The following is a 13,369-nucleotide window of genomic DNA, read 5'->3' on the forward strand; positions in this document are numbered from 1 at the left end:
AAGTCAGAGGCTGACCAAAGTAGATAGAGACAGATATAGCTAGATTGAAATGCTTAGATACCATTCAGTTTAAAATCACGTGTTTTATACTAAAAATGCTTTTAAAGAGAATAGTCTGTAAACTCAAAAAAAAAAAGGGTTAATAAAAACAGACTGTTGCCTTCAGCTCCAATCGTAGGTATCAAATTGTTAAATCAGCAAACAGAAAAATAGAATAGCAATAAAAGAGTATATTAAATTTAAAAAAAGGTCAAAGTGTACTGCAGCTAATTGGGCAGATCAATTCCTAGATGGTGTGCAACAGCAGGACAAGCCCGATTATGTAAAATGCTACTTTGTCTCTCGGACCCGTTCTTACCAACAACCTGTTTTTACAATTGTATGAAGCTGCCACTGAATGAAATATGTTTCATAAGGCACATCAGGGACTTTCATTCTTTTTTTTTTTTTTTTTTTTACATATTTGCTTAGCATTGTATTTTTTTCTTTTTACAGAGGTGGGGGTGCCATTTAGAATTCCCACTGCAACAGCGGTGCTTGAACTTAAGGTCAACAGAAAGGAACAGCGTGTGCGGTCTCTATGGAAACTGTACCAGATAATGTCAAATACTAAGAAATATCAAGAATGAAGTGATAAAATCACTATATAATTTTAATAAGCCCATGGAATTTACAATCATTAAAAAGATTACATATCTTCCTATATACATCTATATATATCTTTCTCTACCTGTGTCTGCATATGCTGTATATTGAATAGATATTTTAAGTGATTTGATTTTAATTATGAATTATTATATCTTTTCCATAACTATTTATTCATAGATAATCGACACAGAAAATGGCTTTAAACGTATCTCAGTCATTCACAATATTGAGATGCTGAGTTTGGGGAATTTGCTTTTTATCATTATTATTTTTATTATTGGTCAATGTTATGTAAAAAAAAATCTAGCTGAAATGAGTGTTAATGGTTAAATGGCCTTTGAAAAATATAAGAACATTCATAGATTCTTGTTCTTAACTTTCTCAATTAGGTTGCTCCTAAATATTGTACAGGTGTGATATCTCAGATCATTCACATTTCCAAGAATTCTTGCCTCTGTTCTACATGTTGACCTTGAGGGTCTTCATTTGCAAAGAATTATAGCATAGTATCTGACTAGCATAGACCATCAAATTGAGCAATTATGTCTTCATAAGCCTCTAGCAATCTATTAGTTGCAGAAGTATAGTCTTAACTAGGGATGGGCATAAAAACCATGATTTAGTCAAAATTGCAAGGCTTGCACATCATCCCATCCTGTTGAGCCTTATTGAAGCCAAGTAGAAAGAAATCCAGCTTGCTATAGAGAAGGCTGGACTATGGACTAGTTCATACAGTGCTTGAACTAAAAGCCCATTGGCTTATGAACTAAAGCTTAATGTGCAGGCTAGGTCATAGGAGGGATGAAATTCTGTAACAGGGCACCTCCATTTAGACATCCCAAGGGCGCATGGCAGAATTCTATTCTATAATGGAACTTAGACACTATAGAGGTTGTGTAAGTGCAAGCACCTACAGTAAATATAGCAGCAACATGTGTATGTGAGAGCCACGCCTATGTCTTATCTATATGTCCATTCTCCCATTCATGTATGCCCCCCTTGCAAATACGCACTATGCGTGATAGGCAATATTTATGGAACAGCGCTTAGGCAGAATAAGGGCATAGATGCTCGTAAGTGCACACATATGCACATATATGATTGTGCCTAGTTTATTATATTGTCCTGTTAACATGTCTGAAAAATTGTCAGCAAATGTTAATTAGCGTTCATGCTAAACCCAGAACTAACTCGGTAGTATGTGTGTATTCCAAGCATGAAAAGCAAATCAGATTAATAGCATCCTGATAAACATTTCTTGTTATCTACTACTCGTAAATCTCATATAAATTTGCACAATCTTTTGTGGAACACTTGCCTCCCTTCCCCCCCCCCCCCCCCACCCCTTTTACTAAGCCACAGAGCATTAAATGCTCTGACACTGCTCTGATGCTCATAGGATTCTTATGAGCATCGGAGCAGCGTTGAAGCATTTAGCACCCCAGGCCATGGTAGAAACCTCTACTGTAGCTTAGTATAAGAGGGCCTAACTTAGCGCCTGTTGTAGACTGGATGTTAGTATACTATCATTTAACATGCAGAAGGCACCCTAAGCAGTACAGTGTTCACTACACTGTTATCTTCTTGGATTTGACTCCAAAATTTGGTTTGTCATTTACCTGTTGGGGGACTCCTGATGCAGGCAATCTCACCGAAACACGGTCCGTGTCGAGTCCTTGATCTACCATATGCTTCTATGAGTCCATGAGCCACAATTTGCTTTTATGTTTGGTTGCTAATAAAGTAGGTTTTGAAGACCAGACGTGCTCTGCTCTCTTCTATTGGACCTTGTGGCGAGTTGTGCAGAGGTGATTGTCTCCTTTTTGGGTTGCCAAAAAGGCCCTTGTCAGGACTTCCTCCTTACAAAAGCCCTTCCCCCAAAGCCATCTGATTCATCCCGCTTTTGAACTCATATCGCCCAATATTCAAAGAAATTTAAAGAGCCCAGAGAAGACCCTGGCCATTTAAATTGCATGTCCTTGGCTAACCCCAAATATTCAGGGGCACTTAACTGGTTGGTGCCACTGAATATTTGCAGTTACGGTAAAATTCTATAAACGGCACCTAAAGTTAGGCACACCTAGCCAATGTAGACACTTAAGTTAGGGCAAGATTCTTAAAACTTTGCGGTAAAATCCGATGGGCTGCTGTCGCAGCCGTTAGTGTAGTGGTTTCAAAAAGGCAAGTCATTCTCCAAAAACCTCACATGCAAATGAGGTTGGCAGAGAGTAGCGAAGATTCACTAAATTTACATGTGCCGATCGCTGGTGAGAATAAACGTAAAAAAAATTTTTTTTAACCAAAATCAAAGATCAGCAGGAGGGATGCCCACTTCCTCCCACCACCAAAGTCAAGCAACCCACACACACACAGCAGTGGGAGAGATGCCCACTCCCTCCCGCCACCAAGCAACACCCCCGTACCTCCAACGAGCCCTTGCTCCCTCCCCCTTATCTTATTTATGATGGCTGGCCAGAGAGATACCTACTCCCTCTGGTCAGCCATTGTAAATAAGGGGGAGGCACACGGGATGTTGGGGGGCATTGCTTGGTGGCGAAGGGGTAGACAACTCTCCCACTGCCGGGAGAGGGGTGTTAGGGGATATTGCTTGGTGGCTAGAGGGAGTGGGCATCTCTCCCACTGCTGTGTGGGGGGGGGGAGTTAACAGTGTTGAGTGATTGTGCAACGCTGAAGGAGAGGGTGGACATCTCTCCTACCAATCGTTGATTTGGGGTTTATTTTATTTTAATTTGCGGGGAGGGGGGGTCTGAGCTGTCAAGCCTTACTTTCCTGTCAGTGCCTGAGCCAACCAGCGCACAGGCACTGATCAGAAAGTAAGGTAACGACAGTTCAGACCTGTTGGCAAATTTGGGCCACAAATGTGTCACAACGAGGTTAGAGAATCACTCTACAATTATAGAGAGAATCGCTCAGAGTGCTCATTTTAATAGTAATGACCTTGTTGTACTACATTTGCATGGCAGTATTGGAGACTGTCAGAAAACTCGGAACAGACCACAGTAAAGTCGTTTTAAATAATCAGCCACTAAAATACATGCACGCTAAACTGGCTGAAACTGGTTTAGCGGACATATTAAAGGCTATATTTTCAGTGGCATGGACTCCTCCAGCAGACTCATGGCCACATTAAGAACAGAGTGTGATTGTGCATGCTATACCTTAGAGCAGGGGTCTCAAAGTCCCTCCTTGAGGGCCGCAATCCAGTCGGCTTTTCAGGATTTCCCCAATGAATATGCATGAGATCTATGTGCACGCACTGCTTTCCATGCATATTCATTGGGGAAATCCTGAAAACCTGACTGGATTGCGGCCCTCAAGGAGGGACTTTGAGATCCCTGCCTTAGAGGGACAGTTGGCCCTTTTGTCAGCTGGGAGCAGAGGTAAGCAGCAAGAATCTTAAAATCTACAAGTTCTGAGTTGCATACAAATCCGACTTAAGAGCAGCTTTAAAAATATAACTTGTTCTTAGCCCGGGGACTGCCTGTACAAAAACAAATCGTTTAGTGTTACTTTTAATGCATCAGTTTCTATATGTTATTCTATTCTTCAAAAAGCACAAAGAACATATTATTGAAGGGTTTTGTCCTCGCTATTTCCATTTTAAAAAACTGATCAGCGATAAATATACCTGCTTATTTTGCGAAAAGAAAAAGAGGGAGAGAGAGAGAAAAATCCATGTTGAATTGTAAGCAGTTATATCAGGTACCTTTTAAAGTACTCTTAATATATTTCCCATCTGATGGACATATTTGCTTTATAGAAAGTGTAGGTCTATATTGATTTCTTTATGTGGTCCTGTCAAGCTGACAGCGGCAAGCGAAATACTACATAGAAGTTGCCTCTGGTCCTCCAATCACATATCTACACGCAGCCTTGAGTATTTTAAGGATTATAGTTGTAACTGCCAGCTTCTTTTAGAAATCTCAGGGTGAAAGGACAAGCTGACCTAATCGGTGGGTCGTTTGAATAGATTTTACAGGAGCAAAGCACAACTAATCCCTGGCTGACATTCCAGCCTGGTGAATGCTCTCATCCATGATTAATGGACTTGACATCCATGTTCCCATAGCTTTTGCCAAACATGCAGTTCAGAGTTTATTATTAAACACCATTGAGATCGCAGGAAACTAAACTCTTATGACAGTGGAAGTGCTATGCCGGAGGGCACTTCTTCCATAGGAAAAGTATCAAATTGCACCTGAAATCTAACAGAGAAGTAACAAAATAGTTCAAACAAGGTTTAATCCTTCAACCAGATGTCAGACTTCCGTTAGACTAAGAGTTCCTATGAGCGTCGGGAGCAGTGCGGGCCATTCAGCGCGGCTCTCTGCGCTACAGACTGCTAGCACAGTTTACTAGAAGAGGTGGATAAATGATCTTTCTACGTGAAGAATGGTCTAGGAACGCGAATAGATCTAAAGGTAACATATCACCTGAAGTTATAGCACTGAAATCAATCTGACCTTTTATTTTACTTGTTTCAATAAAATAAACAATGTGCCCATATATAAAAGAGAGTGTGGGTGATGTTTATCTACTCTCTGCCGTCCTGTGTACATGCACCAACAGACAACGCGCAGTGACCCAGCTGCAGGAATTAGCACACTTCACCTATCCACAAACGCTGCCATCCACGTAGGGACTGAATAGCACAGTGATGGAGTAACAGAGCTACGTATCTGCTGGAGAGACCAGGTCCACCAGTGGAAGACACCTAACAACAGCTGACAAGAAGGCAAGGTATCCCTTAAGACAATGATATCTTTTTCTCAAAAAAAAAAAAAAATTAATACCAGACGCAAGGAGATCTTTTCAATATACGCACCTCAGTTGTGGAACTCGCTGCCTTCTTTTCTAAGATGGAAATCCGCACTAGATCGATTCAAGAGCTCTTTAAAGTCCTTTCTGTATAGGGAGCTTTTGAAGATTAAACCACTATCCCAGTTCTTCAACCTTCCATGATTCAATATTTTTATAGATTACATCATTTATATATTTTACCCCCCGTATCATAATTCCCTTATTTGTGCCTTTTTCTTCATGTATTGTAGTTCTACCTGTATTCCTTATGTGGCATGTTAGTTCATGGTTGTTCCTGTCTAGGTTATTTTTATTTTACTATATCCCGATTTTATTATAAGCGATAGTACCAAATTTTAAATAAAACTTAATAGTTGTACCTCAGTATTACATGATGTACAACTGCTACATGAATCATTCAATTAGATATTTTGTTGTTTGTGATTAAGGTTATTGCCAAGATGTCTGTGCGATCAGAGCATTTTCATATCCACCTCTCTTCTCCCTCTGAAGGTCTGTCAGTTGCATATAGTTCATATACAGTATTATGGCTGGGCTATCATTTGATGGGTAAGCAATGAGAATGACACGGTGACAGAATTGCTTTTAAGTTGGTAGAGACTTGGAATGGACTTCCTGATTCTGTTAGATTAACAGGACAGCTGCAATGATTTTGTAAAAGTCTTAAAAACTCTGTTCTCACAATATCTAAACAGTTATACCTATAGAATCTACTAATTGACAGCATTGCAATATTTACTTTTATGATAGATTTAACTAATCTCTTTTCTCTTACCTTTTTACTTTCATGTGGATTCTGGTCTTTGATCACTTGTAAACCAAGTCGAGCTCCAACAGGATATGACCCAGTATATAAACTGAAGACAGGATTGGATTAGATTAGATTAGAATTTGTCCCCGTAGATTACTGCAGGAAGCCATCCCGTGTCATTCTTTAGCGTCTATCTCAACCTCAGGCCTTCTACACCAGCATTCTTCAATGTAAGGCTTGAGGGTCAGTGGTTGTACCCATTCATACTCTGATTCTTATGTGAGCCAAGTATAGGACAATGAACCCACTGTGACATCATTGATGAGGTTGGCTCTTAGGCATTGGTGGAATGAGGCATTATGACATCACAGTATCTGCTCTGGATACCAGAGACTGTCATTCCTTAGTGTCTATCTCAACTACAGGCCTTCTACACCAGTATTCTTCGATGCAAGACTAGAGCGTCAGCGTTTGTGCCCATTCATACTCTGATTCTTCCCTCTCTCCTTAAACAATGACACGGGGATGGTTTCTCGTGGTTATGCACAGGGACAAATTCTGTCACTATGTCATTCTCTATGAAGACGGAGTTGTTGGTTAATTAAACAGGCAATAGGCATATGCCTTTGTTAGTGTGTATTGATTTATTAGTGTGCCCTAAAAACTTTAACCATGCAAAATCAACTTACACCACCCTACAAATAAACATGGATTTGGACAAGATTACAAGTCATGCAACAACGATTCATATGATACAGACAATGCTTGTCCATACCCTCCTGTCAAGACTGGAGGCAATTGGCATTCAGGGGACAGTGCTAAATTAGTTTATTTCCTTTCTGCAGAATAGTGGTCTGTCTATCCTTGGATTTACCCAACTCAACATCCTATTTCCACAGGAGTCAATCCTAGCTCCACTGTTATTTAAAATACTTTTGAGCCCCCTTACTACACTCATCCATAATCATGGGTTTCATGTACTATATTCTGTTATGCTGATGATATTTTTCTGATCATTTATTTTGATCCCTTTCACATTGATATTTCCAAGATTCAAATCAGTTTAGACGAGGTTGCAGGTTGGTTTTCAGTAATTGCTTGGTTCTGAATTCGTCACAAACTGCTGTCATTTGGTTTACAGATGGTCTGACTCCACCTCCGCTGATTCATCCTTAGGTAGTGTGCACTTAATCCTTGTTCCTTAAGTTAACTCTCTTGGTGTACTTTTTAGATCACAAACTCTTGCTCCAGGACCAGCTTGGATTGAGTCATGACAGCAACAAGAGCTCTAAGACATTGCCTAAACCAAAATCCAGACCTGTCTGGTGGCATATTTTGCAATAGCCACACAGGCAGTGCAGGAGAGGAAGGGGATCACTCCTGCCCCATAAAGAGGGACCCTTACAACAAAAGAGACTGAAGGAAGCCAGGATGGATCTGGGAGAATATTTAAGGGAGGACTGTGGTGTGCGTCAATTTAAAAAAAAAAATAATTGAAATGTTATTGCATTTATAAAAACAATTTCATGAAATGTCCTGTTTCATTTCAAACAAAAGCAAATCCCTATCATTAACTATGTAGTTGTATTCATTCAGGGCAGGCTAATGCAGCTCTGATATTAGCCCCACTGCATGCAGGGTCTTGTAGTTCTGATTTCTCTATTATATGAGTATTCTTTAAGAAAAGCCAGACTTTCATCTCCCTGCATTTCTGGTATATAGCAAGAAGTCCAGCAGCCTGTTCTAAAGGTCTGGAGCCAGTTGACAATCCTAGGGCAAAACAAAAAGGTCAATATTTTACCTTCTTCATTTGAAATGCAATAAAAGAGAGACTGTGGTAAATAGGGAAGCATTTCCAAGTGTGGCTTCTCTGTTCCTGCTTGTGACATCTTTAATCTTATCAGAGGATATATTTTATGGATGTTCGCCCATTTAGAAAAAGGCTTGTATCCTAGAGGGATTTAAGTAAAACCCAGTTTGTATTGGCAGTGAAACCACAGAGAGGAAGAGCGGCACAGTCATTTTATATAGATTGGAAAACAGCTGTGAAACTGTCAGATTATTGAGAAGCAGCTTGGTCGTGCTTCAAAGGGAGAAGCAACTAAAGGCATTCAAAAAGCATCAGACTGATAATTTCTTGCAGCTCATGTAATTAAATTGTATTAATAAAGATGCAGCCATTTCGTATTAGATTAATTGCCTCACTTGCTGGTATGTTTAATGGTTTGCAACCAGAAAAGAATAGGAGTCATAGAGGCAGCATGGTTTTTAACACTCTTGTCAGAAATTTCTGCTTCTGTAACCATTTTTTCTTCCACACAAGCCCTTTATCTTTGTATCTTTTGGACAGTTTTGTTCCAAGATGAATGTTAGCAATTTGAACCCAAAGAACCCATACTTATTTCGGAGTCAGATAAGAGTTATGAAGAAAAAAAAAAAAAAAGTCTGTATAAAGTACTGTGATAATGCTAAGACTCCAGGGATATTTTTTAAATAGTTAACTCTGCATGAACTCTTTCTGCATTTTGACTAGGAAATATTTCAGGCCTTAATTGCTTTGTTCCTTCAAAATGTGACAGATTTTTCTACATCTATTAGGTATTCTGCCAACGTACTTTGTGCATTCAGTTTGAGTCTAAGAAGGGTCTTAACTCACGATTTCATTGTCAACGATGGAGTGGAGAAGGAGAGTAAAACAAGGAAGGGCTGGTTCATGTCTCACTGCAGTTTCTTGTGAAGTTGGGCAAGTCTATAATTACCTGTAGGCATCTTAGAGAGATCCTGCTTTCTTTTGTAGAATACAAGCCTAACTAAGTATTTACGAACTTAAAAACTACGTGTAAGCGGGGGCGTGGTAAGAGGGGGAATGGGGGTGGTCCACCCCGGGCGCCGTCTTGGTGGGGTGCCGGCACCCGTCCTCCTCTCCGTCCATGTTGCTTCCCAACCCCCAACACACACACACACACGCTGCAGCGAATGCACCCCTTTCCTTCCCTTGTACCTTGTTATTTTTCCCAGAGTGAGCAGCATCACGAACTTGCTGCTCGCAGTGGTGTCGTCTCTCTCTGACATCATTTCCGGGTCCCGTACCTAGGAACTGGCGTCAGAGGGAGAGCAGACACAACGCGGGCAAGTTCGTGATGCTGCTTGTGGCAGGAAAATTAAAGAAGTACGGGGGAAGGGAAAGGGGTGCACATGCAGTTGGGGGTGGATTGGGTGCCACTCACTCTCGCTATGCCACTATGTGCAACACTTAAGTCACCCATTAAGTTGATATGTTAGTGCCTAATTGCTGCACCTATGCATATAACCAGTGGCATAGTATATGGGGTGGACCACCCTGGGTGCCGTCTTCACAGGGGCAACAGTACCTCTCCTCCTCTCCCCTCCCCCCCCAACACACACATATACCTCTTTAGATGTTTGCCAGCACGAGTGGCATCTTCCACCTGCTGCTCGCGCCAGCCTTGGCTCCCTTCTGAAATCACTGTGTGGTTGACGGACTAGGATGTGATGTCAAAAGGGAACCTAGGCCTGCACAAGCAGCAGATGGAAGGTGCTGCTCGCATCGGTGAACATTTCAAGAGATACGTGGGAGGCGAGAGGTGCTCAAGTAGTAGAGAAGAGATGGAACCACTGCATATAATATATTAGTCAGAAATTATGCACACAAGTATAAGTTCCTTCAAAGTCCTACATGAGTCTACTAGAGAAGGGCTGTCATTTGCAATGAGAAGTGGATAAAGGTGGAATATAAGTTAATAAACCATAAATGTCAAGTGGCATATCCAATGTCATTAACAAATGAAAACAAGCAGAAAAATAATGATAGTCCACTCTTTTCCATATAATGTGCTCATGCAAACACTTATGCATGCTGATTTACACCCAGATATGAAAAACACTCATTTTCTCATCTCTTTGTAGATCCCAGGGATGTACTTTGTCACCTTCCTGTTTCTCAGGACCAGGATATCCCATGACTCCTTTTTCTTCAACTGCACCAATCTTCCTTTCTCCTTAGACATAGCGATGCTGGTTTCCTGTTACAGTTTACACTTCCAAACAAGTACCAAAGACTCCAGTACCTTTGTCACTCTCACCCCTTCTGAACTCCTTTTGGCATTATGGCTGGGAGAGCCAAAGCCCTTAATCTCCTCCAAAACTTGATGCATTGGCTGGGGTAACATAACACAACCATAAAATCCATTTCTAGGCCGCATTATCTTTAAGTTCTATGCAGTTAACAAAAGGTTAAACTAGGTGTACAAAACAATAAAGAATAAGAAAACTAGAAACTCAAGAATTTTGAAAATGTCTCCTAAAGTGAAAATATGAAGCTGAAGAAAGTAGCAAAGATTTGAAATCCCAAATTGCAGCCTGGTATGAAAGCATACGATCGTAATATCTCTTTAGTTTACAACCTTTCACAATAGGGAAAGTCATCAGGGCTTAAGAGCTTCAAGAATATTTTTGAGAGGAAAAGCAAAATCAATCAATCATGTAAGAAGGAGCTTCACCAGCTACCACTCTGTAATAAATGCAGCCTAACTTGAAAATGACCAGCAGCCAGTGCAGCTCATGATAGAGATGAGAAACATGACCAAACTTTTTCAGACCATAAATGAGTCTGACAGCAGTATTTTGAATGATTTTCAGTCTGGAAAGATTTTTCTTATTACCAGCTAAGTAAATAACGTTACAGTAATCCAAACGGCTTAGTACCAAAGATTATACCAACAGCTTAAACACCGAAATCGAAGTAAGCTCTGAGTGTACGTAATTTCCAAAGAATATGAAAGCCTTTGCGGACTACAGTAGTAACTTGATTACACATGGTTAGGTTTTGGTCAAGGGTAATATCCAAAATCTTAACAGTAAAGAGAATCGAATATTGTGCAGTTTTTATAGTGATAGAAGTCTCAGTGTTAATCTGACTAGGTGTAGCAAAAAATAATTTTGTTTTTTTGGAATTAAACTTTAATCTAAATTCTGTCATCCATCCCTCAACTAGATCAAACACTTCCTCAACAATGTGTGTGATATTAGCAACCGAAGGACAGGGAATTACGATCGTAATATCGTCAACATAGCTGAACAATTTTAAGCACAATTTGCCCAATTTAGTACCCAAAGAAGAAAGATAAACATTAAACAACAGAGGGGAAAGAAGTAAGCCCTGAGGGACACCACATGGATTTTGCCACTCATGAGAATAAACATTATCCATTCTAACTTGATAAGTATGGGAAGATAAAAAGCCCTGAAACCAGGCATAGACATTATTTCGTATCCCAAGTCAGTCTAAATATTCTAATAGTTTGGTATGATCTACATAGTTTGGTATGAACTGCATAATGAGGGCATTACTATCCATACTGAACAGGTTGTGAAGACAATCTAGAATAGCAGCAAGCACTGTTTCTGTACTGTATTGAGAACGAAAGCCTGACTGGGAATCATGAAGCAAAGCATGCCACTCCAGGTAACTCGAGCGTTGTAATTGAACCAAACCCTCCATTATTTTGCTAAATAGCGAAATAGAAGCAATAGGTCTGTAATTAGAGACCAGTGAAGAAGGTTCTTTAAAATTTTAACTATTGGTGTAATGATAATGTGCCCTCCCGATAACCAGTTAAATAGGTTCATCTTATAATTCAGCGGGGACATAAGAACATAAGCAGTGCCTCCGCCGGGTCAGACCATAGGTCCATCCTTCCCGGCAGTCCGCTCCCGCGGCTTCCCAAACAGGTCACGACCTGTCTGAATCGCCAGAAGGGGCTCCCTTGCCACCTTGGTTTCTCATTGAAGTCCTATCTTCCCATCGTAGTCCTAACCCTCTGGTCTTGCACATGCACGACCTGTTGGGTTTCTATACTTATTACCTGGTTAGCTTTCTATACCTGTGTTACATCTTATGTTCTTATGTCAATGTCCAGATCCCCCTGAAATTTACAAGATGAACTCAAAGAAATAATCTTGGAACTAAAATAGTTGGCAAGATCATTTGAAGAAGGAACTTCATTATAATTAGATTGTGTAAATCTGGCTGTATTGAAAGCATTAGAGACAAGTTGAAATAATTTTTTTGTATTGGTGACAGTTAATCCTACTTTTGCAGAGTAAAAAGCTTTCCATTTTTCTTTAATTAAAAGTTTATAATTGTGAACCTCTATCCCCCAAATATTTCAATTTTCTTTAGTTCTAGATTTCAACCACTTTCTCTCCAATCATCTTATTTGAAGTTTCATGGTATGTAAATCAGTATCAAACTATTCCTTGAATTTCCCAGGATGTCTCTTAATAGGGAATTGGGGAGCTATATCATCAAGGATTGTAGTGCAGACCTTATCCCAATAAGAAGAAAATTCTGCAACATCTGTGACCGCAGGGTAAAGTTCAACTTTTTTCCCAAATTCAACTGGGTTGGGTACTTTCCTGATGGTTTTAGAAGCAAAGACCTTTCTCCTCACTCTGAGATATGATAGCTAGGGAAGTGGGAGTCAAGCACACAGGATCCAATACTCAGACAATGGGAGTTAGCTAGGATGACCGGCATTGAATATCCAGTCTATTTTTAGCCACTTAGCCAGCTAAATTGATATTAAAAGCTTCTAGTGGCCAAAGCTAGACCAACTATTTAAGTGGCCCAATTTGACTGCTAAACTTAGAGCTGGCCAGCCCTTTAAATTTCATGCATAGCTGGCTAAATCATATAAAATAGCCTACTATCCACTAAACACTAATATTCAGTGGCTATCTCACACTGAATATTAGCACTTAGCCCTCTAAGTGCTTTTTAACCAGCTAGGAGTCAGATCAAGAACTATCAATCCCAGCATTCAATCTCCACCAGATGCTATAAGTATATCGATTTCTCATTTCTTCATGAAGTGTCTTCTTGTTTTTGTGTTGTTTAGCAGGTTAAAAAGCCATTCCCTATTGAATCATTGTACCCCACTAATGATATTATAAATTTTACCCTATTCTCTCTCGGCCATCTTTTCTTCAAGCTTATCTTCTTACATTCTTATGCTCTACTCATAGAAAAGCATTTTAGAAAGGACTTCCAACTCAGAATAAGGATGTCCAAGTCAGTACATCGCTAGTTGTGCTAGCATTTTTAGC

The 13,369-nt window shown here is 40.1% G+C and overlaps 1 long non-coding RNA gene across 1 annotated transcript in view; it reads right to left on the reverse strand.

Moving 5' to 3' along the window:
* Window positions 1-7,756: 7,756 nt before the first annotated feature.
* The window catches only part of LOC117346780, a 60,238-nt gene continuing 54,625 nt past the window's right edge, over window positions 7,757-13,369 (reverse strand). The window contains exon 5 of the long non-coding RNA XR_004536661.1: window positions 7,757-8,011. This is a non-coding gene — a long non-coding RNA (uncharacterized LOC117346780). The remainder of the gene's footprint in view (window positions 8,012-13,369) is intronic.

Source organism: Geotrypetes seraphini, chromosome 12 (assembly GCF_902459505.1).
Source record: "Geotrypetes seraphini chromosome 12, aGeoSer1.1, whole genome shotgun sequence".
Taxonomy (NCBI): Eukaryota; Metazoa; Chordata; class Amphibia; order Gymnophiona; family Dermophiidae; genus Geotrypetes; species Geotrypetes seraphini.